At 44.6% G+C, this 27,808-nt stretch overlaps 1 protein-coding gene and 1 long non-coding RNA gene across 9 annotated transcripts in view; one reads left to right on the top strand and one right to left on the bottom strand.

The window, feature by feature from the left end:
- Nucleotides 1–27,808, bottom strand: part of CSTPP1 (centriolar satellite-associated tubulin polyglutamylase complex regulator 1) — a 123,887-nt gene that overhangs the window by 16,232 nt on the left and 79,847 nt on the right. The gene's annotated exons all lie outside the window — the stretch shown is intronic.
- LOC132248759 (uncharacterized) lies at nt 1,656–26,717 on the top strand. Its single transcript, XR_009460131.1, has 2 exons — nt 1,656–7,479; nt 26,220–26,717. It is a non-coding gene; the product is annotated as an uncharacterized LOC132248759 (long non-coding RNA).

The following is a 27,808-nucleotide window of genomic DNA, read 5'->3' as shown; positions in this document are numbered from 1 at the left end:
GGAGCTGCTCTGTGAGAGATTGGTCAGGAATGGCCTCTGTGGTTCAGTAGGAGACTAAGAGAGGTGAACTCAGGGAGGTTTATGGAATCCCCAGGGAATGGAAACATACTGATGTCAAAAAGCTTTGTATGATTGTATGTTCACAGTCCAAAAGGTTGTGGAATAGAGTTAAGGAAAGGACCAGCTGAAGAGCAGCAATTTTGCAGTATTTCTATATACATAAGTATGCAAAGTATGGAAGAAAGAGTCAGTGGTAGAGTCAGAGCCAAGCAGCAGTCTGGGAGGGAATCCAAAGGGCACAAGCATCAGAAGTGAAGTGCAGGGCTTGAGCTTTTTTATTACAGTTAGCTATAAGCATGCTGTAGCCCACAAAACTCCTGTTCCAGATATCCAGCTGATACATTTTCTAGTAAGTACCATTGATGATGGACCTCAACTTCTATATTTCAGACTCCTGAAAGCCTGCCTGCCTCAAAGATCAAGCAAGACAAAGGGAAAATATTATGGATTGACAGGAGGTACTGCAGTACTCCTGCCAGCCAAATTAGTACTTTGCCATGTTCAATGGTGGCTAAAGAAACATTGCAGAAGGATTCTCAGCAACATCAGATCACAGCTTTTTCCCTTCAATCTGTTACTGGAAAAAGGGTGCTTTCCTAGGTGTCCTATTTTTCTCAATTTAAACCTCTTTTTGGTTAAGATAGGTTGGCTGATGCCATCAAACTCCTCTGTAACCACTACCGAGGAGCACTCAGAGAAGGGGTCGGGAATCACAGAGCCATTTTATCTGGCCTGGAGACGGGGCTTCTGTGGTGTTTTGAGAGAGGGGGACTTTGCCCAAGTGGCAGTGAGAAGTGGTGATGGTGTCACTGTTGGGGGGGGCATGGTGGATCCAGCTGCACAGCTCTGGCCAGGTTGGAAGCAGCCCATGCTCAAGCTAAGCTCAATTACAGCTGTCTCCCCCCCCCCCCCCCCCCAATACTGCAAAACCTTGCTCCCCTGACTTAGAGGGTTGTATGATAGACACTGACTTGTCCAAGGGACCAAGTATGCAGTGCTTCCAAGGGGTAGAGTCTCTGCCCCTGTGTAGCACCTAAGAGATGTCACTGGGTTACACATCACCCCACAAGACAGCTATTCTTGGTGTAAAGTACAGTCACTTTCTGTCAAGGACTGGGAAGGCAAACTCTATACCCATACATCTGCTGTGTAACAAGGAAGGCCCAGACAATACTGGGACTGCAGCACCATTGTGAAGATTTGTGCAACCACTCCAATGTGCTGATAAACAGGAGAGAGCCTGTCTTCTACCACTAATGGTGTGAATGCTGACCTGAGTGTAATTACTGCAGCAGCATTGAAATTCCTGCAACCTTGGTGGACCCTAAAGCAGGGGCAGGCAAAGTCTGGCCCATGGGCCAGAACAGGCCTGCGGCAGATTCCACTTCCTAGCAGCCCCTGCCCACGTTTAAGCCAGTTTCCATGGAGAACCCAGCACTGGCGGGGCTGTGACAGCACCATGGAGACTGGCCCCCACAGCTCTGGAAGGGTGCATGGCTGGATGGGGAGCTGCTCTGGGGCTGGGATCTTGTGGCAGTGACAGCGGATCGTGGCACTGGGATCTTGTGAGTGGCAGATAACAGTTCTGCCTTGGCTCCAGACCACACTGTCACTGCCACAAGATCCCAGGCCAGGCCCTGGCACAGCTCCCTGCCCAGCCATATGCCCTGCCAGTGCTGGTCTTCATGGAAACCTTGGCCACTGGCCAGATCCACCATTTTGCCCACCCCTGTCCTAAAGCATAGGCTCCACATGAAGCTCCTCCATAACAGATACTACTTGGTTCTTCAGTGACACTATTTTTGCACGTTAACAATGACATGCAGTGGAGTGCTTTGGATCTTCTATTGAAGTATTAACTACTCAGTTCCAAGGAAGCAATTCTTGGGAATCAGATATATTCAGGTATATCTATCTATCTATCTATCTATCTATCTATCTATCTATCTAGCTATCTATCTACAGATAGATAGCTAGATAGATAGATAGATAGATAGATTCTCAAAAATGTCCCTTGGAAAGGTCCCAGTTACTGAAAGATGGGCATATGGTTTAATTTATACACTGATCAGCTCCAGCTCACTGTCTGCCACCCAAGAACCAACAAAGAGAACCAGTTCTCTGGTTCACTACTGACTTCTCTGAGTTCATTTACACCAAAAGAAAATTTGGCCTAAGGCTTCTAAGAAATATACCTGGCTCCATCAGGTACACAAAGCTTAGTGATAATTTTCAGTAGGCTCAGTGTATCTGGCAGGGTACAGATACACTGAGGTTAGAAGTCATCCATGAAAATGCTCTTTTGGAATATTTATTGTATCCTCAGTGACAAGGACAGGATCTTCAGACTGTAGTTTTAAATGACCCTAATCATCATAGAACTCATACTCTTTGCCAGGTAACACTTTTCCACAATCTAAAAAGACTGAACTACAAAGCTTTACCTTATATTCAACCCTGATTTCCCTTTGCTTAATTTCATATTTCCCCCACTGACATCCTCACATGCTGATCTAATATTTCCCCCCTTCAAGTATTAATAGGTAATTATCATAATCTTTTTTTACCCCAAGCACCTCTTGACTTTGCCAAGTTATTTCATTCATCTACTGCTCCTCCTAAATCATTCCCTTCCCAATCATTTCTGTAGCTCTTTTTTAATGCCCTTAGCTTGTGCTACTGAGGTTCGCAAAGCTATACACAGTATTCTAGATCCATGTGCACCTGCCGAGGGTACATACAGAAAGCAGACTACATGCCAACCTTAGCCAGGACGCCTCCACCTGCAGCACAAAAATCTCCACTAGACACCCAGGCAGATCACCTCATTTAAAAATTCTCAATATTTTACTATTTTCTTTGTGAAAGTTGAAGGGGAGAGGGTTAGAAAGGAGGGTCATGGTGTGGCAGAAGAGGCTGGGCTTTGGTCACAGCACTGAAGATTCCCCAGCTTAAGATAGCCTGAGAGAGTGACTGAGCTCTAATTAAGCATCAGTTTTGAAACCTTAATGCCAACATCTGATGGTAGAGTAGTTAGGCATCTTGCTACAGTCCCCAGGGTATGAGTTTAAGTCTTTTTCTGGCTTTGTGTCAAAGGCTGTCTCCAGGTGTAACTGAATGTCTGGTCTCCAAGGCTAGAGAGTCAGAAGCAGCTAGATGGGATGCTAGTTACATTGCTCTCTTGTGTGTTGTTAGCTATTGAGACTGATGACTTAAGTGCAATGGGCTCACCCAGACCTTCAGCTTTCAAGGTCTCAGTAGAGCTCTCTCACCTGCAGGAATGAACCGTCTCCGTTTTAATAACCTGTTATCCTTTTATTATCCCACCCCTGACAGCAGCTCCATGATCTCTCTATCACAAGACAGCCAGGAGCACTATCCAGCAATTGTGTATTTCTGCTCAAAAGGACCTTGGGAACATCCTGGCAAAGACAACAAATTATTCTCTCACCCATGGAGAAAGATCATCCTCCAAAGGAGAGAGCAGGACTATCAGGTGAAAACTCCTTTGTCAGGGAAAACAAAGAAAGAACTACTATTTCAGTCTAGGAGCAGGTAACCTGTCTAGATCAGGGCTGCAGACCACAAAGGACCAGTGCAGAGAAACCTGGTGGTCTGAGGAGAAAAAAGATGGAATTAATTCTCCGGTCAGAAGACAGGGTGCCCTTCAAGTCGTCTGTGGGCACCAATGCGGGCAAATCCTTTTGGAATTCAAAGCAGGTCAGAAGTGAGCCTAACCAACAAGTTGTATCACTTTCTCAGACTAGAGATGGGTACTCACTACATCAGAGAGGATCACCGCAGCCTTCAGGAAGTGTCTGCTCTTTGCGGTGATGATTGTTTTCCTGCTCGCAGGAATGGGGTCACTGAAGACCATGCAAAAAAATTACCCTTGCCCATGCACCCACCCTGTCTGCCAAGCCTTGCTTGGAATAAACAAGGACAGTTTTGGTGCATGACCACACCGCTCCTTCCTGTCTCCAGGGCACTGAGGCTCAACTCCAGGCCACAGCTGAGTAAATAATGTTCACTGCCGTACTATGAGGGAAGAAAGAGAAGATGGAAGGTACCCGTCAGAATGAGTGAAAACTGGAATCCACAAGTGCCACTTTGGCTGCTACCACAAATTACTGTATCTAGAGTTCCAGGAACAAATGAACTACATCACAGAGATTTCGCCCTGACCCCATAACACAGGGAAGTCATCCGTGTGCACTCTACCATATCCCCCAAACTGAAACAGCTTCTGAAGTCCCAAGTGCTCAGGCACAGACCAAGAGATATTAAAGCTTGAGTGCTCACCATAAACATTAACAATTGAACTTAATAACACTTTGCCCTGCTACCAAAGAGTGACTAATCAAAGCACCTCAGAGTGATTTGAAATAGTAATTCATTCTCATAACACACTGAGAAGTAGATGAAAGAGTTATCCGCATTAGGTTCAGAGAAATAAGAGGCTTGGCTAAGGTCACAGAGGAAGACCATGGAACAATATGAAAAGCACCTTGGTTTTCTACTTTGTCAGGCTCCTTCCCTAAGCATTTGATCACATTTCCTATCCTCCAATATCTGTCCAGTCCTGAATGCCAGATGTCATAATTCCACAGAGATATCTACTTGTTTTCCATCTGATCCAACCTACCTGACATGGTTTCATTATCTACAGTGCATGAACTGCACTTTTCTTCACATCTCAGATATTCTGACATGAAGTAAATGTTTGCCTGGATAGTACAGTCCTGGAAAAAATAGGCCAGCTTGTGGCCAAATGTACCATCTTCACAGCTGGAAAGTAAAAAGGCTGTAGCAAATTTCTAATCCTTCCCTGGATTCTGGCTAAGAAGCTTCTACTTCTTACCACATGTCCTTCCTGCTGCATGTGCCTGACAGACCACATGTGCTCCCTGGTTACTTCACTGATGTGTGCCCTATGAATGACAATGGGGAGCAGCGGATCTGGAGGGGTGCACTTGCACCCCTCTTTGATTCCTGGTCCCTCAAAAGTTTAAAGCCAACTGCCTTGCAACAGCAGCAGAACTTCTATCCATGCAGCAGTGACAGAGTCAATTGACTTCATGGCTCATTATAATTTACTTGATTCCTTCTAAACTCTTAATTCAACAAGTGTTTATGACTCTCTTTTCCTTTAAATGATACGCAGCAAGAGGCATGGGCAGGCTCATCTGGATGCACCCTAAGAGGGTGCCCAAACTTTTCTAACAGGACCTTTTGGGCTGCTCCTGATGTGCCTAAAACACAGCTCACTGGGTATATCTATGCCTGCTATTAATATGCAACAATAAACTACAAAGCTTATTGCTTCGCAGTTTATTGCTACCAGGAAGCTCCTGGGCACACCTTACACATGCACCTGGACTGTGGCACATTGAGCTAGGGCACAGCAGCCTTGGCTGGTAGGGGGCCCAGGGAGTCAGCCTGCCAGCCCAAGGCTGCTTTGACCAGGCTCAATGCATTGTGGAGGGGCTGGCTGAGGCATGAGGGTGCTTCTGTGCAGGGTTAGCCAGCAGACAGCCCCCACACTGAAGCACCCTCATGCCCTAGCCAACTAAGTTGGTGCCTACACATGCACTGCTGTGCATGAAAAAACACCACAGCAGAGTAGCACTTGTATTTACTTGTACTACCCTGCTGAGTTTATTAGTTTCCTGCACCCTAATAGGGTCACACATGTAGATGCTGAGACATTTACTGCACAGTTAATTAGACAACTATAAATGTCTCATGTAGACATGTCCATTATGTCCTGCTTTACTTTTAATACTGAATAGCAGCCCAGCCCAGGGAGGATGGAGAAGTACAGCAGGGACAAAATATTTCTGCAGGCTCTATTTATGTACTATAGAGTCAGTATTGTTAACCCAAATATTCAAGGGTCATGAGACTGTTTTAAATATAGCAAGATAGTAAAAAAATAATAATTTGGGGTGTTCTTTGCTTGGCTGACTTTGTGAGCGTGTTTTATAAGGTCTTTTATAATCAGTTGCCTCAAGGAGCTAGTGTTTTAGGAAAAATGTCAAATATCACAACTGAATAAGAAGAACGCACAATACCACCAACTGTGTATGTTTTTGCCCATGGGATACACTTTGGGCTCACCTAGTTCACATGAAGGCAACAGTTTGGCCTCCCAGGCAAACATTAAGAATAAAAGCAATCTGAACAATGGATATTCTAGAAAAAGAGTCCATGCCTCAAACTTAAACACTGATTTTAAAATGTTTAAATGTAAAAAAAAGTTTATGAATAGTTTTCTCTTCCACTTTATTATTTATAAAATTTTGCCCTGAAAGATTTAATGAACCAGCAGCGGAAAAGCCTGTCTTTGTTAGATGGGGGGTTGTTTAAATAAGAACTCTGAAGAAAACAAAAACATTAAAGAGTTATTTCTTTGACTAATTTGCTTTTTCCACTGACAAGAACAGCTATAAAATAAATAGAAACCAGAGCCAGAATGTGCATTTGTCTTACTTTAAAATTTTATTTTCTTCATTTTTCCAAACAAAAACAAACCAGCAGCTCACACAATTATTTCCACCATTACGAATGGCAATTACATAAAGACATGCTAAAAATAGTTGTCCTTTAAAGTGTGTATGAGCATGTATGCACACACACGCATGCATCCACACACTTGGAAACACTCTGCACTTGGTGCATTTGTGGAATTCCCAAAATGGCTGGAAAACAAACCTAAGAGTCTAGGAAAATCAGGAAGGGAGAAGTAAAGAGTAACTCTGGCTACTTTTTGCAGTGGCTCATGAAAACAAGACATTAGCTACCCAAGACTGTTTTCTGCTACATTAGTTCAAAATAGTTTTGTATTTTAAAACAGGGTTTCTTAGGTACATCAGTCAGATTGGGTAAAAATCAGCCCTGTGCCAAGGTCTAGTGTAAAATTCTGTGCCACACATGGAGCCTTTGTTTTACATGGACTTAAAGTGCTGGCCATTCAGAGGCAAATTTCATCCATTAAAATGATTAAAGTGGCTGAAACATTTAGTTTTAACAACAAGATGCCTTTTTATCTATACTTTCTTAAGGCTCCTCATTCTTCAAACCTGAGAAGAACATTAGCCACAGTCATATCTCAGCTGGCTGCTGTAAAAGGTAAAGGATTCTTCACTTGTGGCTTGTTAGTTGCCATGTGATGGGACCTGATAGAAGGCACCTGGCTACAATGAAGCTGTAGATGGAAGCTATGAAAGGCAAATTAAGATGTCAGAGAAAGCATCAGGGATCTGGTAAGAATTACTTGGAGAGGCTTCTTTGAGGTTAAAGAGAGTAATAGCAGGAGTTACTACAGAAGGAAGCTGCTATATGAGGCTACTTGAGAGTAAGAGAGTTGAAAAGAATTGTTGGAAAAATGCTGAGACTGAGAATTATTGGAGAAAATAGGTAATGTGGCACCTTGCTGTGTAGAAGACTTAGGTGGAGGCTTCTCAGCAAAGGGGCAGAACCAGCTCAGTCAGAGCAGGCTGAGGCCAAGTGCAAGAGGGCTGGCTCTAAACTAGAGCTGAGCAGTGGCATGGTGTAATGTATGGAGTCTTTTTTTCTCTTTGATGAATACTAATTTTGATTTTTTTTTTTTTTAAATGTAGTTTCAGTTATTCTGAAAATATCTGTGAATAGAACATTTTCAACTGGAAAAGCTCTGTGGAGGGCTAGGATCACAAGGCTAGTGGTGGTGTCCCCAGGCTTACCCAGCAGTTTAGTAGTTAGTGCACTCTTACTCAGGATGTAAGCTACCTAGGTTCTAGTCCCTTCTGGCTGGGAGGATTCAAGTAGTATCTCCCAGCCCCCAAAAATGCCCTAATGATCAGACTACAGCCTATTCTGGCAGTGTTTCTACTCTTTAGCCAGGTGGTTAACGCATTCTTATGGGAAACAGGCTTGAATCCCCATGAGCAGAAGAGGGACTAAATGTGGGTGGATGTGCTAATCATGGACCTATTTTCTTTAAGCAAAGAGGCACACTTCTACTATCTTGTTGATCGAGCCTTTCCTATCCTGTGTGCATGGAAAGGAAATTGGTAGAGGATGCGTTTCAAACAAATGCTGCCAAAGAATAAAGCATGTCTGGGGCTTTTTTCCCCTCCTTTTTTGTCTATTTCTTTTTTTGTGGAAAAAAACTGAAACTTCATGTTCCGCTTGATCTGAACTGAAGCTCAAGATATGTTAACTACTCTATTTGAGGGATTTGCAGATGGCTAAGTCTGTTAATAAATTACAATTGACAGCAGGACTGTATTTCAACTTTGAGGAATTGCATTCCTTTCCTGGGTGGGGATAGGTAACTTAATTTGATCTATGGTGGAGGAAGTGCAGGGGAAAATGAGGCAGGCCTTGGTGATGAAGGATCCTTGTGTGGGTTGCAGGCACATATGCTATAGCAGTCACGGTCTCTGAATTATTATGGTATGAGGAGCAGATCAAAGAGCTGTATAGTAATGGCCCTATTAGTTGCAAGAGCTTAAGTCATTATGAGTAACTATAATAAAACTCTATTCACTTATTTGGAGCACTGCCTGTTACACACACGTATGTAAAAGATCTCTCAAGTGTATATTGGAGAACAACACAATCTACTTAAGAGTGGAGGGGCAGGGGATGGGGTTTCCCTTTTAATGTTATGTAAATTCAAATCAATGAAAGCCAAGAACTTGCAAGTTATGGATGATGCTGATGCAAGATTCTTAATTCCTACTGTCAAGCTTAAGTGTTATAGTAAAGCAGCTAATGTGATGATGTGAAAGTGTTCTTTACTATTACTCTTCCATGAAATATGAAACATCATAACCAGAAGGAAATGTGATTACATCCTGCTTGCCATCAAACAACTTTGAGGTAAACCGACTGTTCCAACTTTTCTCCGAGCCTAACCTGCATAAAATAAGCTGTGCCAAATGGGAGATTTTACCACACCTTTAACTCTCCTATGAAATATGAACTTTCACTTCTACCTGGGAGAACTTTTACAATCTTTTCTCCTATATCTGAAGAAAGGTGCTCGTGCCTGAAAGCTTTCAATTTAAAGATTTTTTTTAAGTATTTATTTTTAGGTATTTATTTATTTATGCAAAAATCTAATTGGTCTAATAAAAGATAACCTCTACCATGAGTTCTGATTCCTTTTGCCTCTAGACCAATATGGCTACAACTTGGATACCTGATCCTTTACTATCAGGCACCTAGTTGTCCATGGTGAGTGGCATTCTCTGAATCTGGCTTGTGTGTTCGAGAGAGAGAGAACATGGGGGAGGGAGGATGTACTCAACAATTATTTTCCAACATGTGATCTGTATACTTCTTTTTGGGGGGAGTGGGGAGGATAACCATAAGTTCAGTTCAAGATTCAAACTTGCTTCTACTGTGCTGCATATAGTGACTCACATTCACTTCTCCCCTTATCTGTTGGCTTGTTTGACTTGTACATTGTGAATTTGCCAGACTAACGAAAATCTTCCTTCAAATTCTTAAAAAGCACTTACTATGTAGTGTGCAGTATGACTTTGATCTATGTTGGTTAGTTAGTCCTGAAGCCACTGTGACTGTTGAGGCACCTTAGATGCTGTGCATCATTGGTGATTCTTTGGGCCAAGTTACCTGGTGGCGCCCATCTCCTCTCTTGCTATAGATGGCTGTTGGCTTACAAGAAGCAAATCCACCATTTGGCAGGTCTTGTTTTTAGACCTGCTGGGTGTCCACACACCCTCCTCATCCAGGCTAGCCCAGGTGGGGGTGTTGATTTAATGCCCAACAACTCGACCATGAAACAGGCTGTACTGGTTTACATGGTACTGTCGGGACCCAGGGCAGCCGGCCAGCTGCTCTCCCTGACTCCCACCCGGGCAGTATGGGTCCGGGGCCTTAGAAGGCCGTCAAGCGGGTACTCGTGACGCTTGGAGTGGAATTAATTAGGCGGACGCTTATCGGTTGCAAAGCAAGATTATTTACTCACGCCGTCAAGGTGGTAAAAGACGGAGGTCAAAGATACTTGGTTAGTTACAGCTTAGAGTTCGTAGGTCGGTCTGCATAAGAGTTTGGAGGTCGGGCAGAAGGTCGGGCCGGCGGGTCGTTGATTTACATTTGATTGGGTTGAGACGGGGGAAACTGACAAGTGATCAATTTGTCAGTTACTCTCACGCATATGTTCAGAGGCTTTTAAGGTGTGTGCGCAGAAGTCTCCCACTTCACGGAAGTGAAGACGGGTTTTATTTGTGTAATAGCCAATTGCTTTTCACCACGTCATAAATTTAATTAGAATCACCAATTATCTAGCAGTCTTCGCTAGGGTGTTATCATAGGGTTACTCCTTGTTTTCTTTGACCAATTATAATGATTTATGTACAGCACAGAAGGCTAAGTTCTATTTCATGTTGGTGTTGCAGTTATAAATTTCTTTTTGACATGCGCAGCAAAAAAGTGGTTACTATCATTATTGTTAACCTAGTGCAGAGAGAAACTGTTTTGAATGGTTTTACTTGTTTGTGACATGGGCACTACTTAATTTGGTTGTGACAGGTACCAGATAGCAAACCAAGAGAAGCCTGGCCTGACTAACTATGTTGGTAGTTGCATAGTCTAAGTAATAGGTCAGACCAGTAGTGTTCAACCACACCTGGTCTGCTGGGCCAAGAGTGGGGCAGGGCCAGTCCATGGACCACATCTAGGTCCCAATCCCAGTGTACAGGGGCTTGTATTGCTCCTTCCTGGGACTGGGATCTAGCACTGCCCCCTCATGGCTGTGCCCCTCCTCGCCACTGGGGTTGGTCCCTGGTGCCCAGCGCTGGCCCCGTGCACTGGGGCTTGGGGCTTCCCATGGGTCTGGACACTTGGCAGTGGGGGTGTAGTACTGCTGCTCTCCTGCCACCAAATTTCTGGACCCATGAGGAGCTTCATGGGCTGGATGACATAGGGATGTAGGCGAGGACTGGTCTGTTGGCTGGGGGTTGAGCACCTTTGGGTTAGAAAAGTATTTGAACAGGGTAGTTTAGATATGGATGTTCCTGCTTTGAGCATGGGGTTGGACTAGAAGATCTGCTGAGGTCCCTTCTAGCCCTACCTTTCTATGAAGGGGGAAGAAAACCTTAAACTGCACAAATGAAGTAGTCTAAGGCCAGATGAACCATGAGGATACCAACTCTGAGCTTCTGTATGTTGCAGGATACTAAGCTTGCCCAATACCTTGTTTGGTTAAAATATACTCCAGCCTTCTAATACCTAATTCACCTTGCTGTTAAATGTGTTTGTCTAATTTGAATGACTAATTTTTTCACTGTTATACTCTGCTACATTTTTAAAGATCCCTTTTAGCACCTGGAATGTTCTCCCCATAAAGATGCTTAAGGCACTTCGATTTATCAGGAAACAGTTGAAATGTGACTTGATTCAAGAAGCTGAACTCTTCATGCCTCAGTGTAAGACACTTTCTCTAGCCCTTCGAAACCCTTCCCAATAGGCCTGTGTGAAGCAGCAAGTATTTGATTCGGATTCGGCTGATTTTTCTTTTTTTTTTTTTTTTTTTTTTTTTTTTTTTGGAGGGACAATGATTCAAATCACTGTCCCAACTCGATTAGGAGATTCAGTCATAGACTATAATGGGGAATCACTAAAATACCTAATAACTTTGTCATTTTGGCAGATCTGGATGAAAACAGCAGAGATGGTAGCCCCTTCTGAGGGCATGAAGCCTGCCAAGTTTTAGGGAGATAGGTGCGGGGGGTTCTGTGAAAATGCACCTCAAACTATTGAAACTCAGAGAAAGAGAGCTTTGAGAAAGATCACAGTCACTATCAGAGCAGTCTTTCTCTCTTTCTGCCCCCCCCCGCCCCTCTTCATATGTAGATCACCCCAACCCCTCCCTTTTCTCAGCTGTTTGCTGCAAGACTTCCGAATCACTCAGAATCCATTCAGAAGCTTCTGATTCGATTTGGACCTTTTAATGGGTCTCCCTATTTGATTTGGAGATTCAGCCACTGAATCGGGCCAAATCTCCTCTGAATCGAATCAGCTACCAAAGCTTCGCACAGTCCTACTTTCCAATTCTTTTAACTCTCCCCCTACCACCCAGTGGACATTTAAAACCAAAGGCATACTTTGGGGAACAATATCTTCTTCCTCTTAACTGTCTCTTGTTTTTACATTTTGAATCGCTTTACATTATTACATCTTGGCTTGTATTGAGTAGCTTGTCCTCTGTGAAACAGCAGAGTTCCTGCTTTCAAGGATATAGTACCCTATTCCATAGGGATGGCCTGTATTCCTTGTTCCTAGGTGTAAAACTCTTCTTAAAATGGGTTTCCTCAGAACAAACTGCATTTTAAAACTGATCTGTATGACTGCCTTGCTCTTACCATTATTACTTGTCTTTGTGTCAACTTCATACTTTATCAACAGATTCTAAACTTCAAGCTCTTTGATAGAAATGTTAAAAAGTATCGGGCCTAGTACTGGCTCCTAGGGAACTCTGAAAGAAACACCAGCACTTATAGATGATTTCCACTGGCAGGTTTTTTGAGAGCTATGCATTGGCTCATATCTAATACCTCTAACATGCTTTTATGATGCTCTTTAATGCAACTTCCTATTTGGAATATTGTGTCTATACAACTGCAAGTGTAGGAAAGACAATGGAATGAATAGTTGGAATGGAAAAATGTCATGATATTAACTGGAGACTTACTGCATTTACTATTTTTCAGGATCAAGGACAAAATTTTAAGGTATAAATGGGGATTAAGTGAGAGTCAGTGGAAGGTAGGGGCTTAATTGCCTCTGGGGTTATCCTCTTCCATTCCACAAAAAAACATGTTGCAGAAACAGATCCATTCACTTACATGGTTCACTTCCAAATTATCAGGGAATTAATTCTTCCTAGGAGCCAAAACTGATTAAAAATATCCTTCTAAGTAAAAACTCCATTAGAAAAAATTGATTAAATATCCTGAAAACTTTAGAGTAAATCCTCTCAGTCATCAGATACTTAGAAATCAAAATGCAAAGTTTCTGCATCGATAACTGACTTGCCATGATAACAACAAAACTCCTCCAACTCAGTCTCCAAATACTGAAAATCCTGATAGTTATAAATTGCCCACTAGTCCCTGTACACTTCTGTAATTATCTTGCATTACAGAACATCTTCAGACATGTGGCAATACTACACCAGCCTGGAGTGAAAGTTACTAAGGGTTAGATCAGAAATGCCAAAGCAGCTATGTGGTGTACTTCTGTGGCCAGTGTAGACTATCCAAAAAATGCAGAATCTCAGCTTTCATTAAAAGTGAAGGAAGTTTCTAGCCACTGTGGTTGTAAAGATAACATTCCAAATGTAAGCAGAGTGTAACTGATGTGGTGTGGTAGTATTCCTGAATCCACAGACAGCTTAAAACAATGACTCACAAATACGAGCTCTTTAACTACCTACTTTTGGGGTCTTAATCCTAAAATATAATGACCCATTGAATATTAACACTAACTCTTTAATTGCTTATTTTAATGGCCCAAGGGAAAAGAGACTGGCAATGAGGTTGGAAAGAAATGCAGACAGAAGAAAATGACTCGGTCTTAGGGAAAGAGAAGAAAAAGAAATGGTGAAAGGAAGCATTAAAAGATGGCAGTGCTAATTCCTACTGTATGATTATTGAATAGCAGGCACTTAAATGATGATGACCATGATAACTAAGTTTAGCCACTATTTTACACGTTCTCTTCATGAAGACATCCTATTGATGGAAATAGTAGATTAAGAAACGCGCATATAAAACTTATGCTGCAGCCCACTGAATACGATTTAGAATAGCATTCAGCCTTCTCTAGAGGGTAAATTTTAGGGCTATGCGAAACAGTAATGTTTTATTTTTACTTCTGTTTTGCTGTGTTGACTAGATAGTGTTTTAGTTTGAGTTTCGTTTGGTTTCGAAAGCACTGTTCCGTTTCATTTAGTTGAAACTCTCGTTGTTTTGACGTTTCGCCCATAAGCTATAACGGGGAATCATGAACATGCCTAAAACTTTTTGTCATTTCTCACCTGATTTGGATGAAATGTGCAAGGATGGTAGCCCCTTCTGAGGGCTTGAAGCCTGAGAAGCTTAAAGGAGATGGGTGCAGAGGTTTCTGGGAAACTATACATCAAACTGTTCAAAGCAAAACTTATGACACTTGCCAGCAGTGGCAGCCTCCTGTCATCTGGTGCACAGATCTGGGGGTGCAGGACCCCGGATCTGTGTGCCAGCTAATGGGAGACTGCTGGTGCCACCTGGGACAGGTGCTGGGTGCAGCCTGCACCCAGCACTGGGAAGATTGGTGCTGCCACTGGCTCAAGGCAGCAGCGGCAGCCTTCTGTCATCCGGTGCACAGATCCAGGGACCTGCGCCCCTGGGGGGGGGGGGTCTGGGGCAGCCAGAGTGGAGTGTGTGATGACAACATGCAGCACCAATCTTCCCAGCACATGGCACATGCTATGCCCAGTACCAGTCCCAGCTGGTAGCAGTGGCCTCCTGTTATCTGGTGCACAGATTGAGGGTCTTTCACTCCCAGTGCCCCCGCCCCAGCCCTGTGGCACAGGCGGGTCAGGGAGCAGTGTGCAGTCCCAACCCCACAGACTGGAGTGAGCAGCAGTGGCAGGGAATGAGCTGGTGCTCAGCGTGGGGGGGGGAAGCAGACGCTCCTCCTTCCCATGGCCAGTACCAAATGCTGCAGCCACTTGCAGCCTAGGCGGGGCTGTCCTGCCTCTCTGCTACATCACTGGAGAGGAGGCACAGGCAGCCCTGCATGGGCTATGAGTGGCTGCAGCATAGGGTGCTGGCCATGGGGAGGGGGAGCAGCCACTTTTCCCTGTGCTGAGCACCAGCTTGTAACCCACCACCACTGCTCGCCTGGGCCCTCCGCCGACTCCTGGCTCACCTGTCGGCGCTGAGTTGCAGTTGCAGCAGCAGCAGCAGCTGGGCAGAAGCTGCTGCTGCTGTGTGTGGAGGAATGCCTCTCACCCCCACCAGGCAGTGTTTGGTGCAGCCACTGACTGAAGCCTGTGTTGCGCTAGGCTGTGGTGTGGCTGCTTCATCGCCGCCTCTGTACTGTGCCAGTGCTGGCCCCAGGGCATGGGTGTGGGCCCTGTGCTCTGCCCCAGCTACTGGTTCCCATGGGCCTACTAAGTCCCAGTTTCCCCAGCCCTGTGGTACAGGTGAGGACCAGCATGCAGCCCTGACCCTACATGTGCCCGTGGGGAATGAGCTGGTGCTCAGCATGGGGGGGGGGGGGGGGGGGGGAAGCAGCCCCCCCCCTTCCCCATGGCTGATGCCCTGTGGTGCAGCTGCTTGCTGGGCAGCATAGGCAGTAGTGAAGCAGCCGCACTACAGCCTAGTGCAGTGCGGGCTCTGGTCAGCGGCTGCACCAAACACTGCCTGGCAAAGGTAAGCAGGGGGGCCACTTTCCTCCATGCCCAGCAGCAGCTTCTGCCCAGCTGCTGCTGCCACAGCTCGGCCCCAAGGGGCAAGCCCAGAGCCAGCACGGGACCCAGGCTAGCAGCAGCAGCAGGTTATGAGCTGGTGCTCAGCGTGGGAAAAAGTGGCCACTTCCACTGCTGTAGCACGGGGCACTGGCCACAGGGCAGAGGAGTGGCTGTGGGTGCTTTTCCCCCCATGCTGAGCACCAGCTCGTTCCCCACCACTGCTGCTCACTCCACTATGGGGGGCAAGTGGGGTAGGGGCTGTGAGCTGCTCCCTGCCTGTACCACGGGGCTGGAGCAGGGGCACTTGGAGTGAGTGAGTGAGCATGGGGTCTTCCCACTGCATCCAGAACCAGTCCCAGGCGGCAGTAGCAGCTTCCTGTCATCCGGCATGCAGATCAGGGGCTCACCTGTACCCCCAGGAGTGCTGTGGGGTTGTGCTGGACTCCTCCTGTGGTGCAGGCCCCCCAATCTGTATGCTGGATGATAGGAGGCTGCCGCTGCTACCTGGGGCCAGCGGCAGCAGCAATCTTCCTGGCAAAGTGGTGACGGCAGCAGCAGCAGCCTCCTGTCATCCGGTATGCAGATTGGAGGGGTCTGAACCCCTGGGAGGAGTCTGACACAGCCCCGCAGCCCTCCTGGGGGTGCGGGCCCCCGATCTGCACACCGGATGATAGGAGGCTGTTGCAGCCACCTGTGACCAGTGCTAGGCACAGCCCGTGCCAAGCACCAGGTAAATCAGTGCTGCCGCTGGCCCTAGGCAGCCCCCATGTTCCCAAATGCTTTTGGTGAGCCATCTCCTGGCTAAAAGGGAGGTGTACACCCAATGGAAGGGAGGGGCCATCACCAGGGAGGACTATACCTCGGTTGCTCGGGGCTGCCGAGGGGCGGTCAGGAAGGCCAAAGCAGAGGCTGGAACTGGGACTAGCTACCCGGATCAAGGACAACAAGAAGTCCTTTTTTAAATACATAGGGGGCAAAAAGAAGGTACTGTGTAATGTGGGGCCTCTGCAAGATGTGCTAGGAAATCTGGTTGTTGCACCAGACAACAAGGCTAACCTATTTAACGATTTTTTTGCCTCCGTTTTCCTCAACAGGGACCAAATCGGCCCGTCTGCCGGGACCCCCTCAGGCCCCGGGGGAGGCGCACCCAGACCTAGGGTCAGTGAGGCTCTAGTCAGGGAGCTTCTGGAGGGACTGGATGTATTTAAATCAGCTGGTACTGACGATCTCCACCCCAGAGTGCTGAGGGAATTAGCAGAGGTCATTGCGGGACACCTGGCACGGCTTTATGAGCACTCGTGGTGCTCTGGTGTGGTGCCAGAGGACTGGAAAAGGGCCAATGTGGTCCCCACTTTCAAAAAAGGGATGCATCTTGAGCAGGTCCAAGGAGGTGATCCTCCCCCTCTATGTGACACTGGTCAGGCTGCAGCTGGAGTACTGTGTCCAGTTCTGGGCGCCACACTTCAGGAGGGATGTGGACAGCATGGAGAGGGTCCAGAGGAGGGCCACCTGCATGCTCGGGGGGCAGCAGGGCAGGCCCTACGAGGAGAGGCTATGGGACTTGAACCTGTTCAGTCTCTGCAAGAGAAGGCTGAGGGGGGATCTAGTGGCCTGTTACAAACTAGTCAGAGGGGACCAGCAGGCACTGGGGGAGTCCCTGTTCCCCCTAGCACTACCAGGAGTGACTAGAAGTAACGGTTACAAGCTAGCAGAGGGTAGATTCAGACTAGACATCAGGAGGCGCTACTTCACTGTCAGGATGGCTAAGATCTGGAACCAACTTCAAGAGAAGTGGTGCTGGCTCCTACCCTGGGGGTCTTTAAGAGGAGGCTAGATGAACACCTTGCTAGGGTTGTTTGACCCTAATACTCTTTCCTGCCATGGCAGGGGGGCAGACTTGATGATTTGTCAAGATCCCTTCCGACCCTACAAACTATGAAACTATCCTGTGCACAGATCTGGGAGCCTGCACCCATAGGAGGGCTGCCGTGTTGTGCCAGACTCCTCACAGGGCTGTGACCCTCAGATCTGCATGCTGGATGACAGGAGGCTGCTGCTGCCAGCAGGGACTGGCACTGAAGCCAAGTAAGCCCGGCTTTGAAATCAAAACATTTTGAGTGCCCTTGTTTCATTTTGAAGGCTTCTGTTTCATTTTTATTTCAAGCTCAAAACACATTGGAACAGCTTCAAAACAAAACACTGGGTGAAATTTTGCACAGGCCTAATTAAATTTGTTACTTTTGGGTTAGAGAAGGATGCCAAGGCAGGCTTGAATGGTTACAGTGCAAGGACATGCTATCTCCCCTCACCTTTCTGTGATGCCAAACCCAGGTGGGAAATGTTTAAAAAACTTGCCAGCAGAAGCTGTATGTGATTACAGACTCTGTTCCCAGAAAATGGAGATTCTCTGGCTCAGCAGAAATCACAGCTAGTAATCTGGCATTTTATAACTAAAACATGGAAAATACATCCGATACTAATGGGCTCTTTAGTCTACTGAACATGCAGGCTAAGTACAGACACTCGAAAAGCCTGAGGTGGAACCAATCCAATCTATGCAGGTTTCATTAAAATCTGCATAGATTAGATTGGGGGTGAAGGGAACTCCGTGTTAGCTCTTTGGTTGGGGGAGGCAGGCAGATGGCTGCGCTGGCCAAGGCCAGAAGGCAGGGGGCACTCCTGCACACCTCAGTGTGCCAGAGGGCAGCCAAATGCAACCAAGTGGCTATGCCATCCCTAGCTGGCTGTTGGGCACATGCACCTCCCCTGCCCTCCTCTGCCCTGAAATCTGTCAGACAGCCAGCAGAGGAAGGCGTGCTTACCCCCACTTAGTGGCATGGAGGTCCCTGGGCTTTGTTTGGGGTGGGGGTCTACCCCGGGCAGGACAGAGGTAGGGAGCAGCGCTCAAGAGCTGCTGGGGGGAAGTGGTGCCAGCAGCGCACCTACGTTCTTGGCTGGGTCAGTGGGGCACAGTGTCCCTCTCTTGTCCTGAGCTCCAGGACCCTGTGTTGGAGCAGCTCTGGGAAAGGGTTGCAGGATTTTCCCCACTAGAGTCAGCACTGAATCCTGGCTAAAGCCACTTCTCTTCAGCTGCAAGGGCATGGCTGCCCCCTCCTCAGGGACCAGAGCCTGTGCATCTGCAGAGACTCGGCTTCAGCTGGGAATTCGGTGCTGGCTTGGGGGAGGGGGGGGAGGAAGAGGCCTTGCAGCATGTCTTTTCCCCCAAAGCCAGTGCTAAATTCCCAGCTGAATCTGCTTCTCTGCATATGTGGGCTTCAGTCCTGGGGGGACAGCCATGTCATTGCAGCTGCGAAGAAGTGACTTCAGCCAGGAATTTAGTGCTAGCTCCAGGTGGAAAATCCTGTAACCTCTTCCTGAAGCTGCTCCAATGCAGGGTCCCAGGGCTCAGGACAAGGGAGAGACACTTTGCCCTGCTGACCCAGCTGGAAATGTGGGGTGCATCACTGGCACAGCCTCTCCCCAGTAGTTCTTAAGTCCCAGTTCTGCTCCCCACCCCGCTGCCTGTCCTGTCTGCAGCACACAGACAGAGATCTAAGGCGGAGCAGGCTAGGCATTTGGCTGAAGCAGCTGAGCTGCAGCTCCCTGCAAGGTAGGATTAGAAGGATTAGGGTACCTTGCATAGGCAACTGGGATACTGGCAAACGGTGACCTACCTTTAATTCATGAGTGGATCTGGTACTGACACTCAATAGACCGGTCTAGCCTAGATCCAGTAAGTTTGATACTACATTGATCCAGGTCTATTTTAGACCAGGATCCACCATTTTTAAAGCAGTCTATGTACCCTGAACTTCTGTTTTGTTACAGGTTTAGACTGGTTTCCAACCACCTAAACCACAACAATTGTAACGTCTATACCTGACCACGTTACCAGATTAAACATCCAACTACTATAAACTAGACAAATTCAAACTAGGTTACAATTTTTTTTTAAGTGAGAGTAACCAGCCACTGTAGCAGTTCACTGCAGGCTGTGGTAGATTATTTTTTTTTGTATAAAGCTTTAACCCAAGATTAGGTGCCTTTCTAGGATACATTCTACCTCCCATTAAGCCCAATAATTTGTGATGAAGAAATTGCTGGATGGAATTCTGTAGTTTTCTGACCTCATCCACTATGAATCTGCACAATATTCTAAGGTGTCTGGGACAGACAATGTTCATTGCTCCAGTGCTGTAAATACGATTTTGAGCAAAAGGGGCCACTTTTTCTTTACCATAAAGGCAGCAAATATTTAATTGGCAGTGCCATTCCAGGTAGTAGGTAACTGGTAACTTTTTAGAAAGCTCCTTACTATAAGGCACACAAGGTTCTTTGGGTGAATCCGATATCTTTTATTAGACCAACCTAAATAGTTGGAAAACAATTATCAAGCAAGCTTTTGGGTTCAAAAACCCTTCATCAGGCTAAAGAGGTTGGACTCTTATTCCCCATTGCAGAGATCACAGTGAAATTCTGGAACAAAGTGGCACTGTAAATTGGAAGGAACAAACCTTTCACTTGATTTCTCAGTGGAAGATCCTGGAAGCTCTGGGGATGTTCTGTTCAACTATCTGGCATTGAACTTGCAGCAATTTTGATTGGCAGAGCTCAATCAGGAATGGTAGCACTTCACTGGATAGGACTACTAATGTTTCCCTAATCTCTTGGGCAGTGCCAGTAATCTTCAAACAAGGTGTAATCTAGTTTCTGCTCAAGAAAACAACTGGATATTAGACTTAAGGTTTTTCAAAATGTTCTGAAGAGACTTGGCCATACTTCTCTAATTACAATTAATGATGAATATTCTGCAGATTATGAATATCTCAACCTAAAATATTCATGGACTTTCAGCTGCTTTCTCTAGGAATCCTCAACAAAGACCATGGCAAACCAAGTCCAACAGCATATGATAATTCTTAGACTCTCTGGACATTATCCAGAGCTGTTCTAGACCTCAGCATTACATATAAACAGGTTTTAAGTACTGTAAAGGACCTTATAGTAATGATAATAGAACGGTGTGTCCAAGACTGCTTAAAATTAGAGAGGATATTGCAAGCAGCTACTCTGGAATGTTTTATCCCCATTAGCATTGAAGACATGCAAACACTATGGTAATGAGGATGATCACAATTTAGAAGGTGTCTTCTGCTCTGGAAATGAAAAGGAATATGCTCTCTAGGGTTCCTTGTTGCTTATGGAAACCTTTCTAGAACAAGCAGAGGCTACTTACTGGAGTGCAAGTGTGAGGATGAATTCCCCCCTTCATCTGTAGTTGCAAAGGCTGAAAACTACTCAGTAATTTAAACTACCTCTTACCTCACAAAGAGGTGAGGACCTTCAGCTTCTCTTGTTAGGAGTAGGGTGGCATTTCAAAGTCCAAAAATATGAAAGGGTTGTGATGTAGCAGTACCCTCAACATGTGACTGACCAATACAGTATAGAACTGAGGCCCCAAATGGAGGCCAGTCAGCCCTCAATCAGAATTATATAGATGGATGGTGGCTGTGATGTGTGGTCTCAGGAAGAAAGAGTGAAGTAGGACTAATGAAAAAATAAACATCAAATGGAATGCGGAGACAAAAGAAAATCCACTAAAAGCTCCATTAATTCTATGCTGCTAGCCTGCATGACATCTAAAGAGAGCAATCAACTGTAGAAATCAGATGTCTTAGCAGAACCTCTGAAACTTCGTTTTGAAGTGTGCTGTCATTCTATTTGTGATGATCCTGCCACTGACTTTTTTTTCTTCTGTGCAACAGGATCATCATTCCTCTTTCTAAACCTGGCAAAAAATGTCATGGAAATGCCTGTACTTGGAGCATTCTGTCTGGGGGAGAGGACAGGAATTGGACAGTGGAAATTCAAAGTAAAAGCTGTTCTTTAAAGATCTCCAGCAATTAAAGATTTGTAAAACACATGTTCATTGGCCATCTGCTGTTATATTTTGTTTTCATCTTTTCCTCATGTGGTGGAAGATATTTAGAGAGATTGCAAGTTGGGTGGTACAAATAGCATGTCAAGTTGCTCAGTTACAAAGGCACCAAGCTCAATGAGTTAATTTCAGCATTTTTCCTTGCGACTGGTCACTAAGTAGCTTATGGTGTGAGGGGCTTTCAAAGGAGAACTTAAAAACTGAAGACTTGTCTGTGTCATGAAGATTTTAAAGACCCATAGGATTGTCCTTTAGGGAATGTGTTTGCCTACTGCACTCCCTCCTGTGGATGGCTGCATTTTTTTGCAGTACTCTGCATGCAGAGCTAGTGAATTGGTTGGTAAAGAAAGATGTTATTTAAATATTACTTTTAATTCCTCCTCTTCCCTCACCTTCATACCACATCTTCTGGTAACTGCCATCCTTCAAACTGTCTCTATCTGGACATTCACATGTCATCTAACGCTTTATCACTTCAAGTCACCAGCCATGTACCAGGATCTTGGTCTCTGCATCTGTCAGTGATGATGGAACATACATGATTAAATAATTCATTAAGGGTTATTAACCAGATACTTGGCCTTTAGAAGTAAGGAGAAGATAGTCTTCTACAAAAGCTTGTGAAGAGTTGAATGAATAACCATAACTAGATGACTCCAAAACTATTTTGCTCTTTTAAGAAATACAAAGGGAAGTTTTTTTCTGGGACATCAGTAGGCTAGATGGTCACAGTCTATGTGATCTCACTTCCTGGACCAATGGTGTTGATGAAGCAAGAGATCTTAGGCTAGCATGAATAGGGAGCCAAATGCCAGGCTGGTAGGCATCAAACATTGAGGTAGCAGCACATTGAAGTCCAAGGCTGGAATCAAGACTGTCAAGTTACTGCACTAAAATGGGATGTATTTGGAAAGTCACTTTGTGACGTATTTATATGGGGGAAAAAACAGATTGTCTCATTATTTACTTCTCCTGTTTTAGAAGGATGCTTTCTGGGTTTCGGCAGTAAATAAACAGATAAGAGCTTTACTGGAAAATAGGCTGAAAGCTTGTGTATATACAACTAATTTTCATTTACAGCTCCATAAACACAGCTGTGGTTGCCTTGGATGGGATCAGGGTTGCCTTTTGCTGGGTAAAGGACTTTTAATTCTCTGACCACTGCCATAGCAAGAGAGAAATGATTCCTGCTCTTTTAGTAGTCAAGGTTCTGAAATAACCACACAGTAAATTATTGTGGATTTTAATGAGCTTTTCATTTTCTTTTTTTGAACTTCCATGTCACAATGAAATAATGAACATTTGACAATTTTAAATGCCCAAAATATCAGATTATAATTTAAATCTCACAAAAGGAATTGTAAAGAGGATTAGTTTTGCAACATGACAGGTATATCTGTCTGTACAAGGTACCTCACAGCTCTCATCCACATGGCATTAGAGCATCTCCTAACTATTGCACAGTTTGGTTGCTGACTACCCATATAATTGACCCAGAGATAAAGTAAATGCAGGGCCTAAACCCAAACTCATATTTGCTGGGAATCACAGGTATTAGCAGGGAACTGAGAGCTAGGACCCAGCCTGACAATGATTCCATGCTATTCAAGAGATGATTATAGGTGGAACTAGAGTATACTTAGTGGAATCAGCAGTAGAGTCAGCCTGGTGACTGTGACCCTGCTTGCTTCCCTCTGTACCTAGCAAATTCTGTGATCTAACACATAGATTAGAGTAAGAATCTACCCATTTGCTCACAGGATGGGGTGAAGTATTGGGTATGCTCTCCCCTCCCTTCTCCCTGAGTACACCAGCTAGAACTGAAGTAGGACTCACTTGGCCAAGTAGTGGAAATCAGAACTTACTTCCTCTAACTCATTTGCCTGGGTCACAAAGTTTTCCCAAATTAAGTTTTACTAAAAAGAACAGGCCTTGGGTCAAGTCCTAGATCTCCAGTGCTCTCCTAAATCATTGCAGAGCAATCTCATGGATTCTTATATGGGAATGGACAAACTCATTTTATGAACTTTCATCACCTGCATGAGAAATGGACATCTCTAGAAACTAGGAGGTTGTATTAGCCACCCTTTATTAACTGGAATACATCACCTGTGGAAGACAATCAGCAAGAGGAGTGCTTAGGATTCTAACATGGGAACAAGCACTGATCACGCTACAAAGGTCTCGACTGCTCCTCTTGGGTATAACTGCATGGGATTAGGATTCAGATAACCAGTATTGTAATATTGGATGCTATTCTGCAACATAGATGAAAAGTAACCACAAGCACAGATGTTCAGTGTTTTTAATTAAAAAGGAGTACGCATAAGGTATAACCACAGAGCAGGCAGAGGGCACTTAGGTTATGGACGTGGGCTCAAAATAATGTTGAATCTTTCCCTCATCAATTCACTTGGTTGAATTATCACTGAATGGCTAACAGAGTTACTGCTGACTGAATACATGAACAGCTATACAAAAAAGGAACAGAATCCCACTGAGGAGTCCTAAGAACATCGTGAAGAACAGTCAGTCACTGGAGCACTAAACAAAACCTCCTTTTACTATGCTGTTGAATATTCTAATTTTTAAAATATAAAGTCATTAGGGTTTCTATTTCAAGGGTTTTACATTTTTGTTCCAGAGCAGATAATTAGCATTCAGTCGAACTGAACCAAATAACAGCTGTATGGGGGGGGCTTTAAACGATAGTGTAAGATACTGCAGCTAACAAGGCTGCTGTGCCAGTCTGCATAATGAGTAGCAGATGAAAAGCAATAGTTTTTCTTCATGTAGAGCTCAATGGAGAGTTCCAGGCCTGCCACACAAAATGTCTTTAATAATGCAATCCAATGCCTTTGATTTGAGGAACATGCTGAAGAATAAACAACCTATTAATCTGAGTTCTCTAGTCTGCCTGAAAGTACAAAGTGGCAATGAACAAACCAAAGAACAAATGTACTGAAATGCAAAGCTGTGCCTCTTCCTGCCATGCAGCTAGTCACAGGAGGAGAAGGAAAGGGGAAAAAAAGAAAAAATAGAAATTATTTTATTGTAGGCTGTGAAGACCTCTAAATCAAGCTTTCATATGTCTTTACGTGGCAACACTTTGCTACAAGTGGATAATCTTTAAAAGAAAAAAAAAGGTGCAATGCTTCTCAGTAGAGAGGAGTTAGCAGACCAGCATTGAATGGCTATCAGTGTCAGGGCTAAAGTAGCTGATGGTCATTTTTGACTTGTATTCTCAGTGGTTTTATCATATGTTTTTACATATAACCCACACCTTTTTTCCAAAAACAGGCTTCTGAAAATTTGGGTGCATGCTATATGCAAGTAAATACAGTAATGCCAGCCAAGGCAGAATGATGTGAGCAAGGCATAAGCCCTGGGCACCCCCTGAGAAAGTCATACCACAGGGCTGCTGTGCAGGACTGCTGTAGAGAGTCTGACCCCATGCAGAGTTGCAGACAGTTCACAACAGCCTACTCAGGGACAGGCTGCCTGCTGTCTTACCCAAGTTGCTAAGAACCCAGTGCTGGCCAGATGGGGCCTGCTGCATGGCTCAGGCCCCAATGCACAGCTCCACAGCCCCCCAGTCCTCAGATACTTACCCATACTGTAAGATAAAAGCTTTTTCCTTCTTGAATCTTTCTCAAAATGAGGGGTGTGTTATATTCAGGGGCATGTTATACAGCAAAAAAATCCAGTATTTGTTCTTGATAGCACTAAAATGAACTGCAGGTGGCTAATATGGTTTGTGTCCTGGCTATCTGAGAGTCTGCTTGTGCTATCCTTTATGCCAATGATTTTGCTGTTAGACAAGGCACTGTAGCCATCAGCTCATAGATATGAACATCTTTTTAAATCAAATTGTTCTAGAAGAGTTGTGGGCAGCAGAATTTACTTCCCAAATGGGAATGACTCAGCCCAAGTCTGCTGCTAAGTACATGTGGGCTAAGTACAGAGATTCAAAAAGCTTGAACCTGAACTGATTCAATCTTTGCAGGTTAGTCTAACCTGCTTAGATTGAACCAACAAGCAAGTGAATAGACATTCAGTTTTGAGTCCAGAAATGCAGCTGCATGCCTGCAGTGGCTCAGGCTACAAGCTAGGGGCGCTAGAGTGAGCCCTTCCTTCCCTTCAGGCTGGAGGGAAGCTGAGCTGAGGGGGGGCCATGGCCAGGCCCTGGCAGGCTGAATATGACTGGGCAGGGGTTTAAACCTCCCTGCCTCTCCTCTCCCACTGCACAGAATCCCAGCTGGAGTCTGTGTAGCTTTTCCCCCCTTCTTGTAGTTCAGGATGGCCCGGGACCCCCAGAACCCCTGTTCCAGTGTAGTATTGCAGAAACTATAATTGCTTTGATTGCTTATATTGTTATTTTTCTTTTTATATAATGAAATATTTAATCATTAAGATAAAGTTAATCTTGTTATGATTTACTTTTTATACTAATTTGATCAGTCATTATTAGTGTTCTGGAATTTAACCATCTATTTTACATTTCTTATTGCTTAGCATAAATATATACTGGACAAATTGGTCTCATGATTTTAAACATATTTGCCCTATTGGTCTCATGACTTTAGAACTTAAATTTAGTACAAGGAATAAATGCTTGTGTAAGGGTTTGTGGCATGTTTGACGTATGTGGAAAGAGGTAACAAAAGAGTGAATAACGTATGTATATGACAACGTTAAGAAAGACAGCTCTCTTGCAGCAGGTGAAAATAGCCTTCTGTGGTTTAACAGTTAAAGGTTGCAGCGCCGTCGAGCCAGCAGTTAAGGATTACCAAATACTAGATCATGCTTCACCCTGATGGCTGAAGACTGCAAGCAACAACCCTCCTGAAGATTGCAGACTACAAAGCCAGAAGATCGTGTCCTACCAATCCCAGCCTGCCAACAGGACAAGGAGGATGACCTTCACATCTGACTCAGCTGTCCATACAAGCCTATGGATTCCGCTATCACTATAAAGACTGAAGAAGGAGTTTTGGGCACATCCAATAAGACCTGACGCCATTCCTTGTGGTCAGTCTGGCTGGCCACCAGACTGATCTGAGCAACTTTAAAACTTGGTAACACCTTAACCTTTGCAGAACTGTCTATCTGTGTGTGTATGCTTGTTTCTTTTGTAAGAATGAATGAATGAATGAGTATGCATGGGAATGAGTGAAGCAAATAACCTTTTCACACTTCTGCATGTTGATATATTCAGACATTTGGATAAAAAAAGCTATGGCTCTTGTTCTTGGTCCCAGTGCAGTCCTTTTTCAGAGCCTGGGAAGGGCAAGGAGGGTATATAACTGCTTTAAGAAACAGGTATTTCTCAACAGTTCTGGGATGGTATAAAATTTAAGTCTTTCAATTCCCCCTGGCTGTTTAACATATATAAATATACACAGAGTATTTGTGAGAAATGCAATGAGTCTGCCTGCACTTGGTGTAGTATAGTAGTCTCATGGTAGGGGTTAGGGTAAACAAGAAATCACATTCTGTTGGTTTGGAGAAAAGCAGGGAAACCATAAATGTATGAAAGGATGGAGTTCACAGCATGAAGGATTTAATAATCCTCTGCAAATTAAGCACTGATAATATCTTGGATTATATGTAAAATGTAATCACAGTCTCTATTTTCTGCAATCAGAGTTACTGTAGATTGACTAAAAGTAGCCCACTGACTTGTTCTGCTTTTTCTCTTACATTCCAGCATGACTGGAACCTACATGGAACAAATTTATCCTGAAACATTAAATCTGCTCAACTTGTAGGCATGAAAAATGAGGCTATGTAGCCTTCTGTGGAATGGGATGTGATCACATGATTATGGTGGAGGGAAAGAAATGTTGCTTTGGTTGATGTTTATTTCATATCCTCTATATCCAGGCCTTCTAAAATACATAGCAAGTATGACTTTGGGTATGGACTTCACAAGCCCAAAATCTAAATAAATTGATTCTCATGATTCTAATTTATCTAACCATCGGGTGAAACTGGGCTGACAGGCTCTGCTTCACTACTGACCAAGTCATCTTCCTTGGAAAGGAAGCTTTTAATGTTTCCTGTAGAGAGGCTTGCAAGGGAATAGCTTGAGCACTGGCTTCTGCCTGTTTCCAAAAGGTTTTAAAGGGATGCCTTTATTTTACAAAGCCATCAACTCGCTCAGACTAGGGTTGTTTTGTAGATTATGTCAAAGATAGAGTATGATCCAATATTTCTATGGTCCCAATATCTGTGGCAAATGTCATAGTTAGAAAAGCAAATGAAATCCAAAAATATTCCTAGCAATGTGTTATGAAACAGTGAAAAATGAGGAAAATAATTTTTGGCAGTCAGTA

This window comes from Alligator mississippiensis, chromosome 2 (genome assembly GCF_030867095.1).
Source record: "Alligator mississippiensis isolate rAllMis1 chromosome 2, rAllMis1, whole genome shotgun sequence".
NCBI lineage: Eukaryota > Metazoa > Chordata > Crocodylia > Alligatoridae > Alligator > Alligator mississippiensis.
The sequence above is the reverse complement of the archived record's forward strand: the minus strand, read 5'-3'. Positions and strand labels throughout refer to the sequence as shown.